Here is a 12,648-nt window from a genome sequence, read left to right as displayed (position 1 = left end):
CATGGGTACGAGTATGCGACAGCAAGAGGAATCCGAGTAAACGTTGACATGGAAGAACTGGGAACCAGGGAAACAGTCATTTTTTTTATTTCTGTCGAGGCAAAATTCGACTGTATGTCTACTGAGGTAACAGTGATTCACACTAGTTGACTACTGTCTTTGACGCTTTCCAGGGAAACAGAGAACCATCTGCCTCTAATCTTACTTGCATCTGCCTTAAAGGATGACAGAGAGTGGATGGAGTGATCGGTTGAGATGGAGTTGTAACGAGGTATGATTTAATGGTAGACTGATGATGCATTCTAGAGAGAGAGTGAAATGTTGTTGCAGGGCATTTGACCATTTGTTGACGTTGTTCTGTCAGCATGCATCAGTTGTGTGACATAGCCTGCGTTCGACTCGTGTATAAGCGCGTGTTCTGTGTTAGACTCTGTGTGACTGAGAGGTCTACTTGCAATCGTTAACAGTAGAACTCTTGGTCATCAGAGGACTTCCATCTCATGTTTGATGAAACGTGACCATCCTTTTTCGACACACTCCTTAAACGAACGAAGATTTACACGATATACTCCATTCCCCTGTCGCATCCTGGATATAAAATCGAGACTTCAGTTTCATAACTAAGGTGATTGTAAGTTAGTGACAGGTGTTTTCGAGGCACTGCAATCACTGTATATACATCTGCTTGACAGATGTCTTGTTTACAGAGTTATTGGCGGCATGACATCAGTGGCGTAGCGTGAGGGGAGACTTTGAGACTTAAGTCTCCCCCGTATTCCTGCTTAAAAAAGATGCAATAGTAATTCATAAGAAAAATATAAATAACTTTCTACTAAGAGCTCTAAATGTGCGAAGACATCAGTTTTGTAGCCCGCGCCGCACCCTGAGTATTGGTGTATTTGCCTGCTTGAGACTCGACTGCTCCCAGTCTCTGCCTCCCTTCCCTTACCTGGCTGTGTGCGCCTGCGCGCTTTAGTGGCATTCTCGGCTCCCCTCCACTTTCCCTCTTCCACGAAGGCTGGTGCGCTGCACTTCCTAGCAGGTATCGAGACTAGTCTGTGCCGCTTCTATGCTGGCTATTAACACGGAGGTGAACAGTCGCGCGGTTTGTGTTCATAGTCATTCTTGCGTGATTTGAGCGCATATTTTCGTTGTGTCGCAAACATGAGTGAGCCAACAACTTAACACCTTATAGAATTTTTATTAAAAACGCCTTTTTCTACATTAACGAACGAAAAAAGTGGGAATTGAAGGACAAACGGCCTATTCCTATACTCAGTGTAGTTTCAAGTGAAGCCGAATAAAAACGCACTTTTCAGACAGCCTGGTACGAAAAGCATACTTGGCTGACTGCGAATGCAGTTAATAACAGATTATATTGTTATATATGTCTTCTGTTCGGTGGTGAAAAGGAATGGTGCAGTGAGGGCATTTGTACAATAAAGAACTTTGACAGGAAAGCACAAAAGCATCAGATATCAAAACGTCACCTGCAGAACAAACATTCATTTCTGTTATGGGGCAAAAGTAGAATTGAGCACGCCCTTTTCTGAAGCCGCTCGTCTGACGGCAACGAAATAAAATGAACAAGTTGCATCCAACAGGAGAGTATTGGCTCGTATTATTGAGACAATTGTATTTATTTGTAAACAAGAACTAGCCTTTTGTGGCCATCGAGAAGACGAATCCTCTAGCAACTACGGTAACTATCTGGAATTGTTGGATTTACTAGCTCAAGGAGAGCAGTTAATCCGAGACCATGTGTCATCATCTTCAACCTCTAAAGGAACTTCTCCAGATATACAGAATGATGTAATAGAAATGATAACTTTGGCAGTTAATGAGAAAATAAAATCTGAAATTCAGAAATGCAATTTCATTTCGATTCAGGCTGATGAAACATTAGACACGTCATGCAAGAGTCAAATGACTATAATATTCAGGTACTGTATTGCAGACAAAATTGAGGAAAGATTCGTTGGATTTTACGATGTTTCTGGAGATAAAAGTGCTGAAGGTTTGTCAAACATTATTCATACAGTATTGAAAGAATGGAATGTGGAAGGAAAAGTGGTTAGTCAAACAGATGATGGCGCTTCAGTAATGGAGGGCAGAGAAAGAGGACTACAACAATTGGCAAAGAAGTTCTGTCCCCATGCTCTGTTTATTCATTGTTACGAACACCACCTGAATTTGGTACTGTTCAAATGGTTCAAATGGCTCTGAGGTCATCAGTCCCCTAGAACTTAGAACTACTTAAACCTAACTAACCTAAGGACATCATCACACACATCTATGCCCGAGGCAGGATTCGAACCTGCGACCGTAGCGATCGCGCGGTTCCAGACTGAAGCGCCTAGAACCGCTTGGCCACTCCGGACGGCTTGGTACTGTTACATGCCTCCAAAATCATATGACAAGTATGCATGTTTGTAAGTGACGGTACTACATCCCATTCGTTTTTCAGCAAATCATCAAAACGAACTGTATTGCTAACTGAGAAAGGATTTAAACTGCCACATGCAAGCAACACTCGCTGGAACTTTCGTTCCACGGCAGTTTCACCAACATCTAGTCATTTCTCAGGGCTATATACTGTTTTTAACTATATAATTGATGATACAGACTATCAATGGGACCCAGAATCTTTGAGCTGTGCTGCGGGAATGAAACGACGAATGGATGATCCTACGTTTGTCTACTTGCTTTGCTTCTACCGAGGGTGCTTTGTTTATGTCGATCATCTCTTTAATGTTCTTCAGTCAAAATCTGTCAGTATAATTGCTTGCCATGACGAAATAAGAACTGTTTTGAGAAACTTATGACAATTAAGAACGGAAACATTATTTGATGAATGCATTAAATGCAGCTTGTGTTTGAATGGCAACTTATCATCCTGTGACAGTCAAAAGACACCTCTCAGGGCATTAACTTACAAGATAATGGATTTGCAAATTGTTCAGATGGAGAGAAGATTTAAGACTTTATCCCAAATTCAGTTTGTTGAACTTCTGAACGAAAAGTGTTTCCCAAACTATCAAAAAGAATTCCCAAAGTTGAAACTGCTTCTGTTATTAGAACAGTATTCTTTTTAAGAACAAGAACAACTTGATCATGAACTGTGTAACATATAGTCCAGTAAATTTCGTTGCACAAGTCAGATTCTGTATCAATTGTAAGTCCATATTCAGATACGCAATCAGATAGCTTATCCAAATGTTAGTTTTAAGTTTCTCGTCTAACGATCTGTTGAGGGCTTAAATGATAGTGAAACAGACAGTCATACGACACACACACAGTGTTATGCAGGTTATATTTAGCAGGTGGTATTGCATATAAGTTGCATATATGTTACAACCGCAGACACAGACTTGCCGTAATCCCACCCCGGCTTTAAATTAAGCTGCAGGTGCAGTGACTCAACCTCAGTAAGTGAAGGGAAGTTGTGACGCGGAAAAAAGTGCGTAGAAATTCCATCCCTGTAATAACGAGTCAAACAGTGTATACAGAGTAACATAGAATCGGGAAGGGGACACAAAGGTGAAAAATTACGCAAGAAACCTCCCTCCCCCCCCCCCCCATTTGAAGAGGCTACAGCAATTGTCAGCAGCCACAAACGACGACTTATCGCAGCAACCGTTCGCTCGAGTACCGCTTTCGCGTTGACCTCCTTTCGCTTCCCCGAGAGCATAGGCATCAGTTTATTTATTTTCATGCAGTACAGAAATATACTTTATTTTGCATCGTCAGTGACAGACAGCTGTATTTAAACTGCTGGAGCCAGCGTGTCATCAACGGGAATGCCAAATCGACGTCGCTGCCCTCCGAACACCCTTGACAGTCCCACTGGGCAAGCCTCCTTATCACGTCCTTGTCCCGCGGTCCGCAGTCATGCAGAGATAGCACAGCTGTACGCAACCGTCCACGGGACGCAGACAGCAAACGCGAGTTGACCTTCGTTTGCGTTACTTCTGTCTACGGTCTCATCGTGTGTGGTTGCTTACTGCAGAACTTTATGCGGATACCCGTTATTTTCAAGTGAGGTTTTCTGACATGTCTTTGGGGAAAATTAATCCACTACATATTTAGAGGGCCTGATGACGAAGCATATTGTCGAAAACGGTTGCCAATAAACTAATACGCAGTCCGGAACCGCGCGACTGCTACGGTCGCAGGTTCGAATCCTGCCTCGGGCATGGACGTGTGTGATGTCCTTAGGTTAGTTAGGTTTAAGTAGTTCTAAGTTCTAGGGGACTGATGACCACAGATGTTAAGTCCCATAGTGCTCAGAACCATTTGAACCATTTTTTTGAATAAACTAATAAGGAAATTACAGCTGGCGGTAGTGTAGACAACCCTATCGGTTGTAGTCCTCTACTCCTAGTTAACAAGGATGGATATGTCGAAATACAATATAACCAGTAGAGCTAGTGAGATATACTACTGTATCTTGCCTTCCACGGATACAGTGCTGATCATCGGGGCTCAATGCAAAGCAGGACTCACAACTCTTCTCCAGTCAATGAGATTCCAGGCCGAGGACGTGTCGTGTCTGGAGATGCCCCGGACAGCAGTGACTACCGTCTGTGATACGGTATCACAAACAGGTCTCGGGTGTCATTTATATTCATAGCAGGACACCTTTGGTTGTCTTCGGCGCCACCCTTACAGTGCAGCAGAACGTCTACAACATTCTATGCCCCATTTTGTAGCCCTTCATGGTAAGCCATACTGGACTTATATTTCAGCAAGATAATACCCGCCCACCTACGGCTAGAGTTTCTACTGTTGTCTTCGTGGTTGCCACTCCCTACCTTACAGGCTCCTCGGCCCATCTCGGGATTTTTACTATCTTATTCGGCAATTGCACAGAATTTGGAACGATATCTCACAGGAGATCCACCAACTCCATCAAGAAATGCCAATCCGAATAACTTCTTTCGTAAGGGCCAGACGTTGACCACCACGTTATTGTCTTGCCCAATGAGTGAGGCTCTTTCTGGAATAGATCATCCTTTTTATGAACTGTAATTATTTATTTATCTGTACTTGTACATCACATCTAACGATATCCGTCCCAATGTTACTTATAAACCGTCTCGACTGCAAAATGTTTATTCATATGACCAGTTTCGGTTCCTCTAGAGCCATCTTCAGATCTGATATTTCTGTTACAGGAGTAACCCGTCCAAATGAATAAAGATTTTGCAATAGAGACGGTTTATAAGTAGCATTGTAAAATCACTGATTGCGGCTATCCTATCAGACATTATGTCTGTTTTTGCAAAGATATCCGTCCCATTCGGGTAATTCTCTCACAGTGCGTCGTAATTTCCTTTTTTTTCCCTTTTTGTCTTATATTGTACCAAGTAACATCGTTGACCAAAAAACCTAGAAATGTGCATACATTTCAAGTAATTTCTGGTCCCAGAGAATACGATTATGGAACCAAAGGGAAATTTTACTTCTAACGACAAGTAGAGGTGAAGAATGTTATAATTCAGATCGATATGCGTGTTCATGTCTCAAATTACTAGGTATTCTTAAGCAAAGAGGTCTCAGACTCTTACGATTGCCCACAAATTTCGATAATGTTCACAGTAACAACTCGATTGCCGTAGTCTAACTGCGTCAGAGAGCTCAAAATGAACATAACGACTCTGGTGGCTGTCCACCTGGCGTTACAGCTGTTTCTGACCTCAAGACCAGTAAGATCGTATCTCGTCTACATTGATTTGCTCTTCTCTCACCATTTTCTGGAAGTCAGAAGATGTATTGAAGAAAGGCAAACCCAGGTTTATAGTATTTTTAGATGTCAGGGAAAGCGTAGTTGAGCCTGGTGCTCTATCAGTTAAGTGCACGCATGTAAACAGAGGTGGCGCCGGACCGAACCTCTCGCACACCATTGAAATTTTAATTCCACTTTTAATCTAGCCTTCGTATCAATTGATGTGAGGAGTCGATCGGATTCCACATTAAACTATAGGTTCCCTTTCTCCATTTGGATAACTGGAATAGGTTAGGGACAGGCAAGTCACCAATCTAGCACCCAGTAGAACGACGCATCAGGTGACAGTTTTTGATAATTTCGACTGGAGAATACTTCTTTACTTTTTAACCTACAAGTAGCAGCGATGAAACAGTGGGAGCGAAATATTATTCACAACTTGCACTTAAATTAGACTGCAGCTATAAGAGTTGAGGGGCGTGAAAGGCAGGATGAAAGGGTTGTAGGGTTGTAGCAAATACATGCCGCTCTTCAGTTTACATTGAGAAAGCAGTAATATAAAGGAATGAGATATTTGGAAAGGCAATCGAAGTTCAAAAAGAGCAGAAAGAATTACGTTTGCTGGTGACATTATAATTCTGTCACATACGGCAAGGAACTTCGAAGAGCAGTTGACGAATAGATAGTGTCTTGAAAGGATGTTGTGAGACAAATATCAACAAAATTAAAACTAGTGCAGTGGAATGTAGTCGAATTGAATCAGGCGACGTCGAGGAGTAGGTGGAATACAGTAAGTAGGTTCAATCGATGTAAGTGGAAATAATTATGAAATACTAAAGGCAGCGGTTGCCGTATGGGCTGCAGAATGACTGACGATGAATGAAGTAAAGACGTTGTAAAATGCAGACTCGCAACGGCAGGAAAAGCATTTGTCAAGAAGAGAAAATTTGTTAGCATAGAATAACTCTGTGGGTAGGAAGTCTTTTCTGAATATATTTGTATGCAGTGTAGTCATGTTGGTAACTAAAACGTGTTCGACAAAAAGTTCAGACAAGAAGAGAAGAGAGGCTTTTGGAATGTGGTGCTCTAGAGGAATGAAGAAATTAGACTCAGTAGATGGAGTAACTGATAAACACATACTGAACCTAACTGAAGGGCAAAAGAAATTTATGTCACAACTATATGAAAAGAAGGAATCATTTTCTAGGACAAATCCTGAGCCATTAAGTCATTGACAAACTGCCTATTGGATTCTGTATCGCGTTCTTCGGCCGACGTACATGTAATGATTTTACTGATGTTTCGCCAGCAGGAGTGGCTGGCATTGTCAAAGTTTCACCCTCCATAGCCGGTGGTGAACTGGAGCCGAGCTCGCGGCCGCACACTGTACTCGTATGTACAGTCGTGCTCAAAAGTATCCGAACAAACTGAATTGCATTTCGCCTGATTCTCATGCAACCCACATAACGCAGTTGTCTAGCAGGTCCTCTAATCGCTCCTTGGTACAGTCGTTTGACTATTGAAAATGGTTCCAACAAGTCACTACTAGAATATACACTGCTCTGTATCGCAATAACTCAAGATGTAAGGTAATACCACGATACTACAAATATCAGGGAACACCTTATCACAGATAAGACTGTCCTTAAGGCTTGTAAGCTCACATTTATTACAACAAATGATATACCTGAAATGTTACCACTCTCATTATTACGTCAGATAGGTAATGTATGTAGTAAGTTCCTCGTACTCATGTTTTCCTCTACAAAGTAACATACCGTACTTATTATTGAACACAAAAGAAGATTAAAAATTTAAGTTATTCACGAGCAGCTAGTTGAGGATATGTATGAACTTCAAATGGCACGTCGAACCGTCTCGCTCTGCATGTGGTTTCAAACCCAGGTCATGCAGACTAAGCAAAGATTTCGTGACTGACGGAAACTAACAGTCATTCCTGATTAGGCATACAGAGAGTGATATACCTCGATTTTAGACAGTATCAGTTAGCAAATACCAACTTTAAATTACATAACGCAAGCATTTTTAACGGACGCGAATTCCTACCCAGCACCTATTGTCCCTGTTAACGAACTACGAGAGATGTTAAATATTGCTCCTTAACAAGTAACTTACTTGAATTGCCGTGAGGTAAAGTTTTGTGTTGGACAGGGATTCGAACCCAAAACCTAATCGGATAGATATCGGCGGACAATCAACTGTGACATTTCGGATTTTTTCGGCAGTAGCTAGATGTTTTAACTGACATGACGGAACGAAACATTAATATTTTCCTTCCCAGGACTCCAACCCGGCACCTATCGCTGTTATTTTCTAGAGAAAACGAACTTAAATTTGGGTTTGTTGCACCCGCAACGACATGTGAGCATGTTTGAACTAGAAATAATATGACGAAGAGTTCAGTGCTCACTAGGAATAGAGCTCCACACATATCGTTGTTGACTACACACAAAGAGACGTCAGCTACCAAATTTTTCTCCAGCTCGGACTAACTTACAGTGATCTCGTAAATAATTCTGTGTCTCACTGGGGGGTCAAAAACGTCACCTATCGTTAGTGTTGACAATGAATGAAAACACATTAACAATCAAAATTATTATCCACCAGCAGATAGGTGTTCTCATGCTAGAGTTTGATAATACATAACGAAATCTTTAGTGCCAGGCCAGGACTCGAACCCATTCACGCACAATATGTGGAGATGTTGAGGAATCTGCAGTTTTGAACAAACAACAAATTGTAGCCGAGCTGTATTGTCACGAAGGGATCAAATTCCGCGTTAAGGACGGTCAGGTTAGCATTCCCAGTTCAGAACCAATTTTAGCGACATTCAGAAGCTCAGATAAAAGATGGAATAAGTGTCCTGTGAGCCTACATAGCGTTTGTTTCGTCACTAGAAGTAAATAACTAGTATAAGAAAGGTTACTGGTGATAGAGTTTCTATATGTCGCCAATCCAGACTTCATTGTGGTTCAACCTAACGTCTACTTGGTAGAGAAGGAATATCATTTTTAATGTTAATTTCAGACCACAATGCCATTATATCTTCTTCACTTGGTGTAACCAGAAGAGAATGGAATCTGTCTCTCCCTATCTAAAATCATTGACAGAAGTTGGAATCGACCCCAGACTATAGATATACAAACATATCATCAGTCCAACAGACCACGAAACCCTCTTCTCTGTGGCTCATTTTTCTATCGTAACGCCGTTGCGCCACACTGGTTGAGAATCCTGACACACAGGCTCCCTGTAGTAATTTGCAGCATGTTCAGTAAATTCATTTACTTGGTTGACCGAATCACCATGAACTAGCTGCCTCAGCTACCCAGTGCAATCATTCCACATCATTTTGTAATCACCGAAATAAAACCACGTAACTGCCACCTACACCGAACTGCCAATAGTGTAAGATGCAGATATTGAAATAGGAAGTGTTTCTTTCCACTTGAGCTACTCTATTGCGCTATCTCTTTGTTGAAAACGTCGTGCAGTGCAAATGTGGTATTTCATAAATAAAGTTTGGTATTCCTAGAAACCCAAAATTTGCTTGTCAGCGGTGGGAAGTGGATATACCTGTTGTGCAGCATTGTAAGTTCTTCATCGTTGCACTATGAGCCGCAAGTATTTTCTTGCGATTTCCTTATCGATGTTTGATCTGACTGCTGTAGCTCTTTCACAGAAGGGATAAAAACGGTAGTCAGTGAGACTGGAACTGCGAACCGTAACAGACGCTTTTTCACAGGTCAGCACGTTACCACAGAGCCGGCGAAGAAGTACATGTCTCAGCTTCCTCTTACGAGATCAATAGTGCCTAGAACTCGTAAACCGCTGTTTAAAGGACGAGATTAGTTGCGATTCCACGTGCAACGACTTTACGACTTTCCTGGGCTGAAAACCGTAAATTTACAATTTTTTTAACACCTCGAGCGATAATAACTCAGATTATTCAATGGAAATGACAGGTAAAATCAAGTGAACTTTGAGGCTTAATACCGTGCACACCAGGAAGTAACTCGTCGATCACAGAGTTGCCAAACATACGTTGCCTTGTTGCCAAATCTCAGTTACAATACCAGCAGGAAGAAGACGAACCGATGTGATCATACAGCGGGCTGGAAAGTGACGACAGCTGTTGTTTCCAAGTCGCGGCCGCTACGGCCTGGAATACATAATGCGTCTGATTCGCATTTCTGTAACTAGGTTTAGGGCCTGGAGCGTAGTTACTAATAATACTCAGAACTGACTGCAAACGAAGCATCGTAAATCAGTAACTCTCATAGCTGTTTTTATATTTCATTCGTAAGTATACTCAAAACTAAGAAACTCATTCACAGACGTTTTCCTGCCTCGCCGGTAGTCGTGTACAACAAACAAATAAAAATAAAAAAAGAATGTGTCTGTGTGTGTGTGTGTGTGGGTGTGATAGAGAGAGAGAGAGAGAGAGAGAGAGTTAAAAATCAAAAAGAATGAGAGAGAGAGTAAAAAATTGTTGCAAAGAAATTGAATCATGGTATGTAAAGAAATCTTTCATTAAAATGACCCATTCCACATCATTACGAAATATCTTATTCATGATCTATGAAACAAGAATTTATCTAATGTAATCTAATCTAATCATATCATATTGATGACTAGCCATGAAGAATCAAGAATTACCGAAACTTTTGCCAGTACCACTAACCAAATCTAAACTTGAAAATAAAAGACGACAATTTTTGTAGTAAACTGGGACTCCTATCAAGACCCTTTCGTCCCTGTTAACTTACCACAAAAGATGTCTGATATACTTCAATTCTGAAGTAACAAACTGTGCATGCATTTAAAGATGAAGTGCATGATGTGAAGTTCTGTGATGGAGATACGAACCCAACACGTTATCAGATTGTTAACTAAGTAAAATCAAACGTTACATATCGGTTTCTCTTACCATCTGCTAGGTGTTTGAATCTAAAATAAGGATACAAACCTTCGTGCCTAAGCGACAATCGAACTGCACACCTACCGTGCATTCACGAATATATCTTAAATACACTCCTGGAAATTGAAATAAGAACACCGTGAATTCATTGTCCCAGGAACGGGAAACTTTATTGACACATTCCTGGGGTCAGATACATCACATGATCACGCTGACAGAACCACAGGCACATAGACACAGGCAACAGAGCATGCACCATGTCGGCACTAGTACAGTGTATATCCACCTTTCGCAGCAATGCAGGCTGCTATTCTCCCATGGAGACGATCGTAGAGATGCTGGGTGTAGTCCTGTGGAACGGCTTGCCATGCCATTTCCACCTGGCGCCTCAGTTGGACCAGCGTTCGTGCCGGACGTGCAGACCGCGTGAGACGACGCTTCATCCAGTCCCAAACATGCTCAATGGGGGACACATCCGGAGATCTTGCTGGCCAGGGTAGTTTACTTACACCTTCTAGAGCACGTTGGGTGGCACGGGATACATGCGGACGTGCATTGTCCTGTTGGAACAGCAAGTTCCCTTGCCGGTCTAGGAATGGTAGAACGATGGGTTCGATGACGGTTTGGATGTACCGTGCACTATTCAGTGTCCCCTCGACGATCACCAGTGGTGTACGGCCAGTGTAGGAGATTGCTCCCCACACCATGATGCCGGGTGTTGGCCCTGTGTGCCTCGGTCGTATGCAGTCCTGATTGTGGCGCTCACCTGCACGGCGCCAAACACGCATACGACCATCATTGGCACCAAGGCAGAAGCGACTCTCATCGCTGAAGACGACACGTCTCCATTCGTCCCTCCATTCACGCCTGTCGCGACACCACTGGAGGCGGGCTGCAGGATGTTGGGGCGTGAGCGGAAGACGGCCTAACGGTGTGCGGGACCGTAGCCCAGCTTCATGGAGACGGTTGCGAATGGTCCTCGCCGATACCCCAGGAGCAACAGTGTCCCTAATTTGCTAGGAAGTGCCGGTGCGGTCCCCTACGGCACTGTGTTGGATCCTACGGTCTTGGCGTGCATCCGTGCGTCGCTGCGGTCCGGTCCCAGGTCGACGGGCACGTGCACCTTCCGCCGACCACTGGCGACAACATCGATGTACTGTGGAGGCCTCACGCCCCACGTGTTGAGCAATTCGGCGGTACGTCCACCCGGCCTCCCGCATGCCCACTATACGCCCTCGCTCAAAGTCCGTCAACTGCACATACGGTTCACGTCCACGCTGTCGGGGCATGCTACCAGTGTTAAAGACTGCGATGGAGCTCCGTATGCCACGGCAAACTGGCTGACACTGACGGCGGCGGTGCACAAATGCTGCGCAGCTAGCGCCATTCGACGGCCAACACCGCGGTTCCTGGTGTGTCCGCTGTGCCGTGCGTGTGATCATTGCTTGTACAGCCCTCTCGCGGTGTCCGGAGCAAGTATGGTGGGTCTGACACACCGGTATCAATGTGTTCTTTTTTCCATTTCCAGGAGTGTATCAGTTGCTTACTCACCAACGGTAAGATGTGTGCGTGTTTGACCAGAAATAACGACATTTATTGCGATTGTTGGCAACACATGAAGAGACATTAAAAATGCAAGTTAATTTTCACTAGCAGGACGGTGTGCACGTGATAGGGCTCGAAATGAAATTATGAATATTTTTGTATTGGTTCAGGATTCGGACACACATACTTACCTTTGGAGGAGACCTAGAGAAGATTGCAGTCTTGGGAAAAGGAACGAAATGATTGAACTATACTGTTCCGAGAGATTCAGATCCGCGTAACAGGAGATACGAGTTCGAATCACAGTCCAGCACTAAATTTTTCAGAGTCTTTAGTTCAATCAAGTACAAGTAAAATAAGAGCCCTGTTCCTTTAAATTGCTATCGCTTCATCAAATAAAATAAAATTTTCTAATGTAAGTAAGTTTACCGGC

The sequence above is a fragment of the Schistocerca nitens genome, chromosome 6, assembly GCF_023898315.1.
Source record: "Schistocerca nitens isolate TAMUIC-IGC-003100 chromosome 6, iqSchNite1.1, whole genome shotgun sequence".
NCBI lineage: Eukaryota > Metazoa > Arthropoda > Insecta > Orthoptera > Acrididae > Schistocerca > Schistocerca nitens.
This window is presented reverse-complemented; position numbering follows the sequence as displayed.